This window comes from Salmo salar, chromosome 27 (genome assembly GCF_965601325.2).
Source record: "Salmo salar chromosome 27, fSalSal1, whole genome shotgun sequence".
Taxonomy (NCBI): domain Eukaryota; kingdom Metazoa; phylum Chordata; class Actinopteri; order Salmoniformes; family Salmonidae; genus Salmo; species Salmo salar.
Genome location: NC_138317.1, coordinates 17,252,929 through 17,266,791, shown reverse-complemented (window position 1 = coordinate 17,266,791; position 13,863 = coordinate 17,252,929). Strand labels below are relative to the sequence as shown.

At 41.9% G+C, this 13,863-nt stretch overlaps 7 non-coding genes across 7 annotated transcripts; all 7 read left to right on the top strand.

Annotated features, from left to right (window-relative positions):
- The first annotated feature begins 8,081 nt into the window (after positions 1-8,081).
- On the top strand, positions 8,082-8,164 carry trnal-uaa (transfer RNA leucine (anticodon UAA)). Its single transcript has one exon. It is a non-coding gene; the product is annotated as a tRNA-Leu (tRNA).
- Positions 8,165-8,910: 746 nt separating this feature from the next.
- Positions 8,911-8,993, top strand: trnal-uaa (transfer RNA leucine (anticodon UAA)). The gene has a single exon. It is a non-coding gene; the product is annotated as a tRNA-Leu (tRNA).
- Positions 8,994-9,740: 747 nt separating this feature from the next.
- On the top strand, positions 9,741-9,823 carry trnal-uaa (transfer RNA leucine (anticodon UAA)). The gene has a single exon. It is a non-coding gene; the product is annotated as a tRNA-Leu (tRNA).
- Positions 9,824-10,569: 746 nt separating this feature from the next.
- Positions 10,570-10,652, top strand: trnal-caa (transfer RNA leucine (anticodon CAA)). The gene has a single exon. It is a non-coding gene; the product is annotated as a tRNA-Leu (tRNA).
- Positions 10,653-11,399: 747 nt separating this feature from the next.
- Positions 11,400-11,482, top strand: trnal-caa (transfer RNA leucine (anticodon CAA)). Its single transcript has one exon. It is a non-coding gene; the product is annotated as a tRNA-Leu (tRNA).
- A 747-nt stretch (positions 11,483-12,229) lies between these two features.
- trnal-caa (transfer RNA leucine (anticodon CAA)) lies at positions 12,230-12,312 on the top strand. Its single transcript has one exon. It is a non-coding gene; the product is annotated as a tRNA-Leu (tRNA).
- Positions 12,313-13,059: 747 nt separating this feature from the next.
- trnal-caa (transfer RNA leucine (anticodon CAA)) lies at positions 13,060-13,142 on the top strand. The gene has a single exon. It is a non-coding gene; the product is annotated as a tRNA-Leu (tRNA).
- Positions 13,143-13,863: the final 721 nt, after the last annotated feature.

The following is a 13,863-nucleotide window of genomic DNA, read 5'->3' as shown; positions in this document are numbered from 1 at the left end:
CAGCTTCATGAGGTGGTCTCCTCATGCCTTGTTAAAAGTTAATTTGTGGAATTTCTTTCCTTCTTAATGCGTTTGAGCCAATCAGTTGTGTTGTGACAAGGGAGGGGTGGTATACAGAACATACCCCTATTTGGTAAAATACCAAGTCCATATTATGGCAAGAACAGCTCAAATAAGCAAAGAGAAACGACAGTCCATCATTACTTTGAGACATGAAGAGCAGTCAATCTGGAAAGTTTCAAGAATTTTGAAAGTTTCTTCAAGTTCAGTCGCAAAAACCATCAAGCTCAACAATGAAACTGTCTCTCATTAGGACCGCCACAGGAAAGGAAGACCCAGAGTTACTACTGCTGCAGAGGATAAGTTCAACATGAACTGTTCAGAGGAGACTGTGTGAATCAGGCCTTCATGTTAGAATTGCAGCAAAGAAACGACAACTAAAGCTCAACAATAATAAGAAGAGACTTCTTGGCTTGGGCTCTGTCTTTTGCTCTGATGACTCCAGTTTTGAGATTTTTGGTTCCAACCGCCGTGTCTTTGTGAGACGCAGAGTAGGTTAACGGATGATCTCCGCATGTGTGGTTCCCACCGTGTCCCATCCTGACCCTTGTAAGAGGTAATTTTCCATAGTAGAGTGGTCGGGGTGTGAATGGAGGTGGTGGGGGGGGGGGGGGGGGGTAGGTAGATTGGCGAAGGCGGTTTTAGGGCCTGAGCCAACTCCCCGTGCTTACCGTGGGGAGCGAGTGACCGAACAAGCACCGTGGTATGCGGTATGCGGTGATGCGCACTGTGTCGCCCATGCGCACTCACAGCCGGTGCGCTCGGTACAAGCTCCTCACCGTTGCCATGCTAGAGTTGGCCATCAGCCAGGAAGAAGTGCGCCGGCTCAGCGTATCTGGTCTCCAGTGAGTCTCTATGGCCCAGGTTATTCTGCGCCTGCTCTATGCACGGTACCCCTCGTTCACTAGCACATCCCAGTTCGTCCTGTGCCAGCGATCAGCCCTTGCTGGGCTCAAATAACCATCCAGCCAGGACGGGGTGTGCCAGCCCTAAGCTCCAGACCTCCAGTGCACCTCCAAAGCCCAGTACGTCCTGTGCCTCCTCCTCGCACTCGCCCTGAGGTGCGTGTTACTAGTCTGGCGCCTCCGATGCCAGCCCCACGCATCAGGCCTCCAGTGCGCCTGCCCAGTCCGGGGTGTCCTGTTCCTGCTCACCGCACTCGCCCTGAGGTGCGTGTTACTAGTCTGGTGCCTCCTATGCCAGCCCCACGCATCAGGCCTCCAGTGCACCTCCAAAGCCCAGTACGTCCTGTGCCTCCTCCTCGCAATTGCCCTGAGGTGTGTGTTACTAGTCTGGCGCCTCCTATGCCAGCCCCACGCATCAGGCCTCCAGTGCGCCTGCCCAGTCCGGGGTGTCTTGTTCCTGCTCCCCGCACCCGCCCTGAGGTGCGTGTTACTAGTCTGGCGCCTCCTATGCCAGCCCCACGCATCAGGCCTCCAGTGCTCCTGCCCAGTCCGGGGTGTCCTGTTCCTGCTCCCTGCACTCGCCCTGAGGTGCGTGTTACTAGTCTGGCGCCTCCTATGCCAGTCCCACGCATCAGGCCTCCAGTGCGCCTGCCCAGTCCGGGGTGTCCTGTTCCTGCTCCCTGCACTCGCCCTGAGGTACGTGTTACTAGTCTGGCGCCTCCTATGCCAGCCCCACACATCAGGCCTCCAGTGTGCATCCCCAGTCCGGAGCCTCCATCGACGCTCCCCAGTCCGGAGCCTCCATCGACGCTCCCCAGTCCGGAGCCTCCATTCACGCTCCCCAGTCCGGAGCCTCCATCGACGCTCCCCAGTCCGGAGCCTCCATCGACGCTCCCCAGTCCGGAGCCTCCAGCGACGCTTCCCAGTCCGGAGCCTCCAGCGACGCTCCCTAGTCCGGGGCCTTCAGAGGCGGTCTGCAGCCCAGAGCCTTCAGCAGCGGCCTGCAGCCCAGAGCCTTCAGCGGCGGCCTGCATCCCAGAACCTTCAGCGGCGGCCTGCAGCCCAGATCCTCCAGCGGCGGTTTACAGCACAGAGCTTCCGGTAATGATCTACAGTCCGATTTCTCCGATAATGATCCACAGATCGGTGTTACGGAAGCGAAGGGATCTGCAGGCGGAACGGAGGTTACGCCCTGTGCCGGAGCCACCTCCGTTGCTGGAGGATTGGAGGGAGAGGAGGGTTCTGGTTGTAGATCTAGAGCCGCCATAGACTTTTGTCACCCTCCCTTTGTGTTTGGGGTTGTTTTGTTAGGTTTTGTTTGGGTGCAGTAGGGGTCTGCACCTTTGGGGGGGGGGGTACTGTCACGTCCTGACCCTTGTAAGAGGTCATTTTCCATAGTAGAGTGGTCAGGGCGTGAATGGAGGTTGTTTTGGGGTTTCTGTTTCATTGTGGGGTGTCTAGATTTCTATTTCTATGTTTTCCTTTTCTATGCGTTGGCCAGGTATGGTTTCCAATCAGAGGCAGCTGTCTATCGTTGTCTCTGATTGGAAGCCATACTTAGGTAGCCTGTTTTCCATGTGTGGGTTGTTATCTTTTGAGTAATGTGTTTTCCTCTCTGTGTCACGGTTTGTTGTTTTTGTGTATTCAAGTATTTTTGTGTATTGCATTTAGTTTCACTATAAATAAAATATGTGGAACTACGAACACGCTGCATTTTGGTCCGATCATTCAGACAGCCGTGACACCGTGAAGCATGGAGTAGGAAGTGTGATGGTGTGGGGGTGCTTACCTGGTGACACTGTCAGTGATTTATTTAGAATTCAAAGCACACTTAATCAGCATGGCTACCGCAGCATTCTGCAGCGATACGCTATCCCATCTGGTTTACGTTTAGTGGGACTATCATTTGTCTTTCAACAGAACAATGACCCAAAAAACACCTCCAGGCTGTGTAATGGCTATTTTACCAAGGAGGAGAGTAATGGAGTGCTTAATCAGATGACCTGGCCTCCACAATCACCCGACCTCAACCCAACTGAGATGGTTAGAGATGAGTTGAACCGCAGAGTGAAGGAAAAGCAGCCAACAAGTGCTTTGCATATGTGGGAACACCTTCAAGACTGTTGGAAAAGCATTCCAGGTGGAGCTGGTAGAGAGAATGCCAAGAGTGCACAAAGATGTCATCAAGGCAAAGGGTGGCTACTTTGAAGAATCTAAAATATACAATATGTTTTCATTTGTTTAACACTTTTTTTGGTTACTACATGATTCCATATGTGTTATTTCATAGTTTTGATGTCTTCACTACTATTCTACAACGTAGAAGATTGTAAAAAATTAAGAAAAACCCTTGAATGAGTAGGTGTGTCCAAACTTTTGACTGGTACTGCATATATATATAAAGTTGAAGTCGGCAGTTTACATACACCTTAGCCAAATACATTTATACTTGTGTAATATTGTTTGTACAGATGAACATGGTACCTTCAGGCATTTGGAAATTGCTCCCAAGGATGAACCAGACTTGTGGAGATCTAGCACGGAGGTGGCAGCATCATGTTGTGGGGGTGCTTTGCTGCAGGAGGGACTGGTGCACTTCACAAATTGATGGCATCATGAGGATGGAAAATTATGTGGATATTTTGAAGCAACATCTCAAGACATCAGTCAGGAAGTTAAAGCTTGGTCGCAAATGGGTCTTCCATGTGGACAATGACCCCAAGCACACTTTCAAAGTTGTGGCAAAATGGCTTAAGGATAACAAAGTCAAGGTATTGGCGTGGCTATCACAAAGCCCTGACCTCAATCCTATAGAACATTTGTGGGCAGAACTGAAAAAGTGTGTGCGAGCAAGGAGGCCTACAAACCTGACTCAGTTACACCAGCTCTGTCAGGAGGGATGGGCCAAAATTCAACCAACTTATTGTGGGAAGCTTGTGGAAGGCTACCCGAAACCTTTGACCCAAGTTAAACAATTTAAAGGCAATGCTACCAAATACTAATTGAGTGTATGTAAACTTCTGACCCACTGGGAATGTGATGAAAGAAATAAAAGCTGAAATTAATCATTCTCTCTACTATTATTTGGACATTTCACATTCTTAAAATAAAGTGGTGATCCTAACTGACCTAAGATGGAATATTTACTCTGATTAAATGTCAGGAATTGTGAAAAACTGAGTTTAAATGTATTTGGCTAAAGTGTATGTAAACTTCCGACTTCAACTGTATATATATGTATTTATACATACACTACCTTTCAAAATGTTGGGGTCACTTAGAAATGTTCTTGTTATTGAAAGAAAATAATTTTTTTTGGTCAATTAAAATAATATCAAATTGATCAGAAATACAGTGTAGACATTGTTAATGTTGTAAATGACTATTGTAGCTGGAAACGGCTGATATTTTATGGAATATCTACATAGGCGTACAGAGGCCCATTATCAGCAACCATCACTCCTGTGTTCCAATGGCACGGTGTGTTAGCTAATCCAAGTTTATCATTTTAAAAGGCTAATTGATCATAAGAAAACCCTTTTGCAATTATGTTAGCACAGCATAAAACTGTTGTTCTGATTAAAGAAGCAATACAACTGGCCTTCTTTAGACGAGCTGAATATCTGGAGCATCAGCATTTGTGGGTTCGATTACAGGCGCAAAATGGCCAGAAATAAATAACTTTCTCCTGAAACTCGTCAGTCTATTCTTGTTCTGAGAAATGAAGGCTATTCCATGTGAGAAATTGCAAAGAAACTGAAGATCTCGTACAACGCTGTGTACTTCTCCCTTCACAGAACACCGCAAACTGGCTCTAACCAGAATAGGAAGAGGAGTGGGAGGCCTCGGTGCACAACTGAGCAAGAGGACAAGTACATTAGAGTGTTTAGTTTGAGAAACAGATGCCTCACAAGTCCTCAACTGGCAGCTTCAATAAATAGTACCCGCAAAACACCAGTCACAAAGTCAACAGTGAAGAGGCGACTCCAGGATGCTGGCCTTCTAGGCAGAGTTCTTCTGTCCTGTGTCCGTGTTCTTTTGCCCATCTTAATCTATTGTTTTTATTGGCCAGTCTGAGATCTGGCTTTTTATTTGCAACTCTGCCAAGAAGGCCAGCATCCCGGAGTCGCCTCTTCACTGTTGACATTGAGACTGGTGTTTTGTGGGTACTATTTAATGAAGCTTGGGAGGACCGTTTCCAGCTACAACATTCATTTACAACATTAACAATGTCTACACTGTATTTCTGATCAATTTGATGTTATTTGATGTTATTTTAAATGGACAAAAAAAGTGTTTTTCTTTCAAAAACAAGGACATTTCTAAGTGACCCTAAACTTATGAACGGTAGTATATATATATATACAGTGGATTCTGAGAGTATTCAGAACCCTTGACTTTTTCCACATTTTGTTACGTTATTTTATTCTAAAATGGATTTATAAAAAAATCCTCATCAATCTGCATATAATACCCTGTAATGACAAGGTGAAAACTGGGTTTTTGAAATTTGTGCATATGTATTAAATTAAGAAACAGAAATACCTTATTTACATAAGTATTCAGACCCTTTGCTATGAGACTCAAAATTGAGCTCAAGTGCATCCTGTTTCCATTGATAATCCTTGAGATGTTTCTACAACTTGATTGGAGTCCACCTGTGGTAACTTCAATTGATTGGACATGATTTGGAAAGACAAACATTTGTCCGTAGAGCTAAGAGACAGGATTGTGTCGAGGCACAGATCTGGGGAAGTGTCTGGGGATCTGGGGTAGTCTACCAAAAAATGTCTGCAGCATTGAAGGCTTCCACCATTCTTAATGTGAAGAAGTTTGGAACCATCAAGACTCTTCCTAGATTTGGCCGCCCGGCCAAACTGACCAATCGGGGGAGAAGGGCCTTGGTCAGGGAGGTGACCAAGAATCCGATGGTTCCTCTGTGGAGATGGGAGAACCTTCCAGAAGGACAACGATCTCTGCAGTACCCCACCAATCAGGTCCTTATGGTAGAGTAGCCAGAGGGAAGCCACTCCTCTGTAAAAGTCACATGAGTGCACACTTGGAGTTTGCCAAAAGGCACCTAAAGACTCTCAGACCATGAGAAACAAGATTCTCTGGTCTGATGAAACCAAGATTCAACTCTTTGGCCTGAATGCCAAGTATCACGTCTGCAGGGAATCTGGCACCATCCCTACGTTGAAGCATGGTGGTGGCAGCATCATACTGTGGGAATTGTTTTCAGTAGCAGTGATTAGGGGACTAGTCAGGATAGATGTAAATATGAACTAAGCAAAGTACAGTGAGCTCCTTGATGAAAACTGTTCCAGAGCGCTCAGGACCTCAGACTGGGGCGAAGATTCACCTTCCAACAGGACAACAACCCTAAGAACACAGACAAGACAATGCGGTGTGGTAGTTAATTCCTGTATTATCAAATGAAGAGAGACACATATATCACACAAGTCAGAATTATACTCATTATCAACTCAATTGTTGTTCTTCTTGCTTCGAAACCCCTTTCTTGTATTAAGTTTGATTTGGAATTTGTCTTTGATTTGGATGTTATCAATTGACCTTTTACACATTGGAAATTTGTTTTAATCAAAGCTGAAAGAATTGACGTTGTTTTCCATATTCCGACTTGACTCAGCAAGTGTTTATCCTTTAAAAACACAAAAGATGGCTGAGTGGTTACGGTGTTAGAGTCATTATGAACTTAATTGTTATTCTTTTTGCTTCGAAACCCTATTCTTGTATTAAGTTTGATTTGGATGTCAACAAGTCTCATTTAGATATTGTCTGGCTCAAAGCCAAAATAACTGACTGTGTGCTCCTCATTCCAATTTCACTGAGCTCTTGATCGTACTTTATATACACCAGGATGGATGAGCGGTTTAGACATTGGAATAAAAATCCAATGAACAGTATGTTCTTGTGGGTACCAACCCCATTCCTGGAAAAAGTTTACTTTGGATGTAATCAACCCTCCTTTCACTCATTTACATTTAGCGTTGATCAAATCTGAAAGAATTGATTATGACAAGTTCTTCCATTTTGACTCAGCTCTTGTTAATCTTTTAGAAACACCTGGAAGGCAGTGTGTTAAAGGCGTTAGACTCATGATTGAAATTAAAATGTTCTTGTTGGTAAGAAACCTACATCTGGTAGAAAGTTTGATTTGGATGTAGTCAAGTTTTATTTACATATTGTCTGGATCAAAGCCAAAAGATATGACTGTGTGCTCCTTATTCCATTTTGACTGGGCCCTTGATTTTGTGCTATGTACACCAGGATGGTCGAGAGGTTAAGGCGTTGGACTCAAGAGCTAATGGTCATATGTCCTCGTGGGTTTGAACCCCACTACTGGTAGAAGTTTATCTTTGATTTGGATGTTATCAATTGACCTTTCACTCATTGGAAACTGGTTTGGATCACTGCTGAAAGAATTGACATTGTTTCCCATATTCAGACTCGACTCAGCAAGTGTTTATCCATTAAAAACACAAAAGATGGCTGAGTGGTTAGGGTGTTAGAGTCATTATCAACATAATTCTTATTCTTTTTGCTTCAAAACCCCATTCTTGTATTAAGTTTGATTTGGATGTCAACAAGTCTCATTTAGATATTGTCTGGCTCAAAGCCAAAATAACTGACCGTGTGCTCCTCATTCCAATTTCACTGGGCTCTTGATCGTATCTTATCTACACCAGGATGGCTGAGTGGTTTTGACGTTGGAATAAAAATCCAATGAACAGTATGTTCTTGTGGGTACCAACCCCATTCCTGGAAAAAGTTTACTTTACATGTAATCAGCCCTCCTTTCACTCGTTTACATTTAGCGTGGATCAAATCTGAAAGAAATGACTATGACAAGATCTACCATTTTGAATCAGCTCTTGTTAATCTTTTAGAAACACGTGGATGGCAGTGTGTTAAAGGCGTTAGACTCATGATCGAAATAAAAATGTTCTTGTTGGTAAGAAACCTACATCTGGTAGAAAGTTTGATTTGGATGTAGTCAAGTTTTATTTACATATTGTCTGGATCAAAGCCAAAAGATCTGACTGTGTGCTCCTTATTCCATTTTGACTGGGCCCTTGATTTTGTGCTCTTTACACCAGGATGGCTGAGCGGTTAAGGCGTTAGACTCAAGATCTAATGGACATATGTCCTCGTGGGTTCAATCCCCACTCCTGGTAGAAGTTTGGCTTTATTTGGATGTTATCAATTGACCTTTCACTCATTGGAAATTTGTTTGGATCAAAGCTGAAAGAATTGACATTGTTTCCCATATTCCGACTTGACTCAGCAAGTGTTTATACTTTAAAAACACAAAAGATGGCTGAGTGATTATGGTGTTAGAGTCATTATCAACATAATTGTTATTCTTTTTGCTTCGAAACCCCATTTTTGTATTAAGTTTGATTTGGATGTCAACAAGTCTCGTTTAGATATTGTCTGGCTCAAAGCCAAAATAACTGACTGTGTGCTCCTCATTCCTATTTCACTGGGATCTTGATCGTATTTTATTTACACCAGGATGGCTGAGTGGTTTTGACGTTGGAATAAAAATCCAATGAACAGTATGTTCTTGTGGGTACCAACCCCATTCCTGGAAAAAGTTTACTTTGGATGTAAACAGCTCTCCTTTCAGTCATTTACATTTAGCGTGGATCAAATCTGAAAGAAATGACTATGACAAGTTCTTCCATTTTGACTCAGCTCTTGTTAATCTTTTAGAAACACCTGGATGGCAGTGTGTTAAAGGCGTTAGACTCATGATCGAAATAAAAATGTTCTTATTGGTAAGAAACCTACATCTGGTAGAAAGTTTGATTTGGATGTAGTCAAGTTTTATTTACATATTGTCTGGATCAAAGCCAAAAGATCTGACTGTGTGCTCCTTATTCCATTTTGACTGGGCCCTTGATTTCGTGCTCTTTACACCAGGATGGCCGAGCGGTTAAGGCGTTAGACTCAAGATCTAATGGACATATGTCCTCGTGGGTTCAATCCCCACTCCTGGTACAAGTTTATTGTTGATTTGGATGTTGTCAATTGACCTTTCACTCCTTGGAAATTTGTTTGGATCAAAGCTGAAAGAATTGACGTTGTTTCCCATATTCCGACTTGACTCAGCAAGTGTTTATCCATTAAAAACACAAAAGATGGCTGAGTGGTTAGGGTGTTAGAGTCATTATCAACATAATTCTTATTCTTTTTGCTTCGAAACCCCATTCTTGTATTAAGTTTGATTTGGATGTCAACAAGTCTCATTTAGATATTGTCTGGCTCAAAGCCAAAATAACTGACCGTGTGCTCCTCATTCCAATTTCACTGGGCTCTTGATCGTATCTTATCTACACCAGGATGGCTGAGTGGTTTTGACGTTGGAATAAAAATCCAATGAACAGTATGTTCTTGTGGGTACCAACCCCATTCCTGGAAAAAGTTTACTTTACATGTAATCAGCCCTCCTTTCACTCATTTACATTTAGCGTGGATCAAATCTGAAAGAAATGACTATGACAAGATCTACCATTTTGAATCAGCTCTTGTTAATCTTTTAGAAACACGTGGATGGCAGTGTGTTAAAGGCGTTAGACTCATGATCGAAATAAAAATGTTCTTGTTGGTAAGAAACCTACATCTGGTAGAAAGTTTGATTTGGATGTAGTCAAGTTTTATTTACATATTGTCTGGATCAAAGCCAAAAGATCTGACTGTGTGCTCCTTATTCCATTTTGACTGGGCCCTTGATTTTGTGCTCTTTACACCAGGATGGCCGAGCGGTTAAGGCGTTAGACTCAAGATCTAATGGACATATGTCCTCGTGGGTTCAATCCCCACTCCTGGTAGAAGTTTGGCTTTATTTGGATGTTATCAATTGACCTTTCACTCATTGGAAATTTGTTTGGATCAAAGCTGAAAGAATTGACATTGTTTCCCATATTCAGACTCGACTCAGCAAGTGTTTATCCTTTAAAAACACAAAAGATGCCTGAGTGGTTAAGGTCTTTTAGTCATAATCAACTTAATTATTATTCGTCTTGCTTCGAAACCCAATTCTTGTATTAAGTTTGATTTGGATGTCAACAAGTCTCGTTTAGATATTGTCTGGCTCAAAGCCAAAATAACTGACTGTGTGCTCCTCATTCCTATTTCACTGGGATCTTGATCGTATTTTATTTACACCAGGATGGCTGAGTGGTTTTGACGTTGGAATAAAAATCCAATGAACAGTATGTTCTTGTGGGTACCAACCCCATTCCTGGAAAAAGTTTACTTTGGATGTAAACAGCCCTCCTTTCACTCATTTACATTTAGTGTGGATCAAATCTGAAAGAAATGACTATGACAAGATCTACCATTTTGAATCAGCTCTTGTTAATCTTTTAGAAACACGTGGATGGCAGTGTGTTAAAGGCGTTAGACTCATGATCGAAATAAAAATGTTCTTGTTGGTAAGAAACCTACATCTGGTAGAAAGTTTGATTTGGATGTAGTCAAGTTTTATTTACATATTTTCTGGATCAAAGCCAAAAGATCTGACTGTGTGCTCCTTATTCCATTTTGACTGGGCCCTTGATTTTGTGCTCTTTACACCAGGATGGCCGAGCGGTTAAGGCGTTAGACTCAAGATCTAATGGACATATGTCCTCGTGGGTTCGAACCCCACTCCTGGTAGAAGTTTATTGTTGATTTGGATGTTGTCAATTGACCTTTCACTCATTGGAAATTTGTTTGGATCAAAGCTGAAAGAATTGACGTTGTTTCCCATATTCCGACTTGACTCAGCAAGTGTTTATCCATTAAAAACACAAAAGATGGCTGAGTGGTTAGGGTGTTACAGTCATTATCAACATAATTGTTATTCTTTTTCCTTCGAAACCCCATTCTTGTATTAAGTTTGGTTTGGATGTCAACATGTCTCGTTTAGATATTGTCTGGCTCAAAGCCAAAATAACTGACTGTGTGCTCCTCATTCCTATTTCACTGGGATCTTGATCGTATTTCATTTACACCAGGATGGCTGAGTGGTTTTGACGTTGGAATAAAAATCCAATGAACAGTATGTTCTTGTGGGTACCAACCCCATTCCTGGAAAAAGTTTACTTTGGATGTAAACAGCTCTCCTTTCACTCATTTACATTTAGCGTGGATCAAATCTGAAAGAAATGACTATGACAAGTTCTTCCATTTTGACTCAGCTCTTGTTAATCTTTTAGAAACACCTGGATGGCAGTGTGTTAAAGGCGTTAGACTCATGATCGAAATAAAAATGTTCTTGTTGGTAAGAAACCTACATCTGGTAGAAAGTTTGATTTGGATGTAGTCAAGTTTTATTTACATATTGTCTGGATCAAAGCCAAAAGATCTGACTGTGTGCTCCTTATTCCATTTTGACTGGGCCCTTGATTTTGTGCTCTATACACCAGGATGGCCGAGCGGTTAAGGCGTTAGACTCAAGATCTAATGGACATATGTCCTCGTGGGTTCGATCCCCACTCCTGGTAGAAGTTTGTCTTTGATTTGGATGTTATCAATTGACCTTTCACTCATTGGAAATTTGTTTGGATCAAAGCTGAAAGAATTGACATTGTTTCCCATATTCCGACTTGACTCAGCAAGTGTTTATCCTTTAAAAACACAAAAGATGCCTGAGTGGTTAAGGTGTTAGAGTCATAATCAACTTAATTATTATTCGTCTTGCTTCGAAATCCAATTCTTGTATTAAGTTTGATTTGGATGTCAACAAGTCTCATTTAGATATTGTCTGGCTCAAAGCCAAAATAACTGACCGTGTGCTCCTCATTCCAATTTCACTGGGCTCTTGATCCTATCTTATCTACACCAGGATGGCTGAGTGGTTTTGACGTTGGAATAAAAATTCAATGAACAGTATGTTCTTGTGGGTACCAACCCCATTCCTGGAAAAAGTTTACTTTGGATGTAAACAGCCCTCCTTTCACTCATTTACATTTAGTGTGGATCAAATCTGAAAGAAATGACTATGACAAGATCTACCATTTTGAATCAGCTCTTGTTAATCTTTTAGAAACACGTGGATGGCAGTGTGTTAAAGGCGTTAGACTCATGATCGAAATAAAAATGTTCTTGTTGGTAAGAAATCTTCATCTGGTAGAACGTTTGATTTGGATGTAATCAAGTTTCATTTACATATTGTCTGGATCAAAGCCCAAAAATCTGACTGTGTGCTCCTTATTCCATTTTGACTGGGCCCTTGATTTTGTGTTCTTTACAACAGGATGGCAGAGAGGTTAAGGCGTTGGACTTAAGATCCAATGGACATATGTCCTCGTGGGTTCGAACCCCACTCCTGGTAGAAGTTTATTGTTGATTTGGATGTTGTCAATTGACCTTTCACTCATTGGAAATTTGTTTGGATCAAAGCTGAAAGAATTGACGTTGTTTCCCATATTCCGACTTGACTCAGCAAGTGTTTATCCATTAAAAACACAAAAGATGGCTGAGTGGTTAGGGTGTTAGAGTCATTATCAACATAATTGTTATTCTTTTTCCTTCGAAACCCCATTCTTGTATTAAGTTTGATTTGGATGTCAACATGTCTCGTTTAGATATTGTCTGGCTCAAAGCCAAAATAACTGACTGTGTGCTCCTCATTCCTATTTCACTGGGATCTTGATCGTATTTCATTTACACCAGGATGGCTGAGTGGTTTTGACGTTGGAATAAAAATCCAATGAACAGTATGTTCTTGTGGGTACCAACCCCATTCCTGGAAAAAGTTTACTTTGGATGTAAACAGCTCTCCTTTCACTCATTTACATTTAGCGTGGATCAAATCTGAAAGAAATGACTATGACAAGTTCTTCCATTTTGACTCAGCTCTTGTTAATCTTTTAGAAACACCTGGATGGCAGTGTGTTAAAGGCGTTAGACTCATGATCGAAATAAAAATGTTCTTGTTGGTAAGAAACCTACATCTGGTAGAAAGTTTGATTTGGATGTAGTCAAGTTTTATTTACATATTGTCTGGATCAAAGCCAAAAGATCTGACTGTGTGCTCCTTATTCCATTTTGACTGGGCCCTTGATTTTGTGCTCTATACACCAGGATGGCCGAGCGGTTAAGGCGTTAGACTCAAGATCTAATGGACATATGTCCTCGTGGGTTCGATCACCACTCCTGGTAGAAGTTTGTCTTTGATTTGGATGTTATCAATTGACTTTTCACTCAATGGAAATTTGTTTGGATCAAAGCTGAAAGAATTGACATTGTTTCCCATATTCAGACTCAACTCAGCAAGTGTTTATCCTTTAAAAACACAAAAGATGCCTGAGTGGTTAAGGTGTTAGACTCATAATCAACTTAATTAATATTCGTCTTGCTTCGAAATTCAATTATTGTATTAAGTTTGATTTGGATGTCAACAAGTCTCATTTAGATATTGTCTGGCTCAAAGCCAAAATAACTGACCGTGTGCTCCTCATTCCAATTTCACTGGGCTCTTGATCCTATCTTATCTACACCAGGATGGCTGAGTGGTTTTGACGTTGGAATAAAAATTCAATGAACAGTATGTTCTTGTGGGTACCAACCCCATTCCTGGAAAAAGTTTACTTTGGATGTAAACAGCCCTCCTTTCACTCATTTACATTTAGTGTGGATCAAATCTGAAAGAAATGACTATGACAAGATCTACCATTTTGAATCAGCTCTTGTTAATCTTTTAGAAACACGTGGATGGCAGTGTGTTAAAGGCGTTAGACTCATGATCGAAATAAAAATGTTCTTGTTGGTAAGAAACCTACATCTGGTAGAAAGTTTGATTTGGATGTAGTCAAGTTTTATTTACATATTTTCTGGATCAAAGCCAAAAGATCTGACTGTGTGCTCCTTATTCCATTTTGAC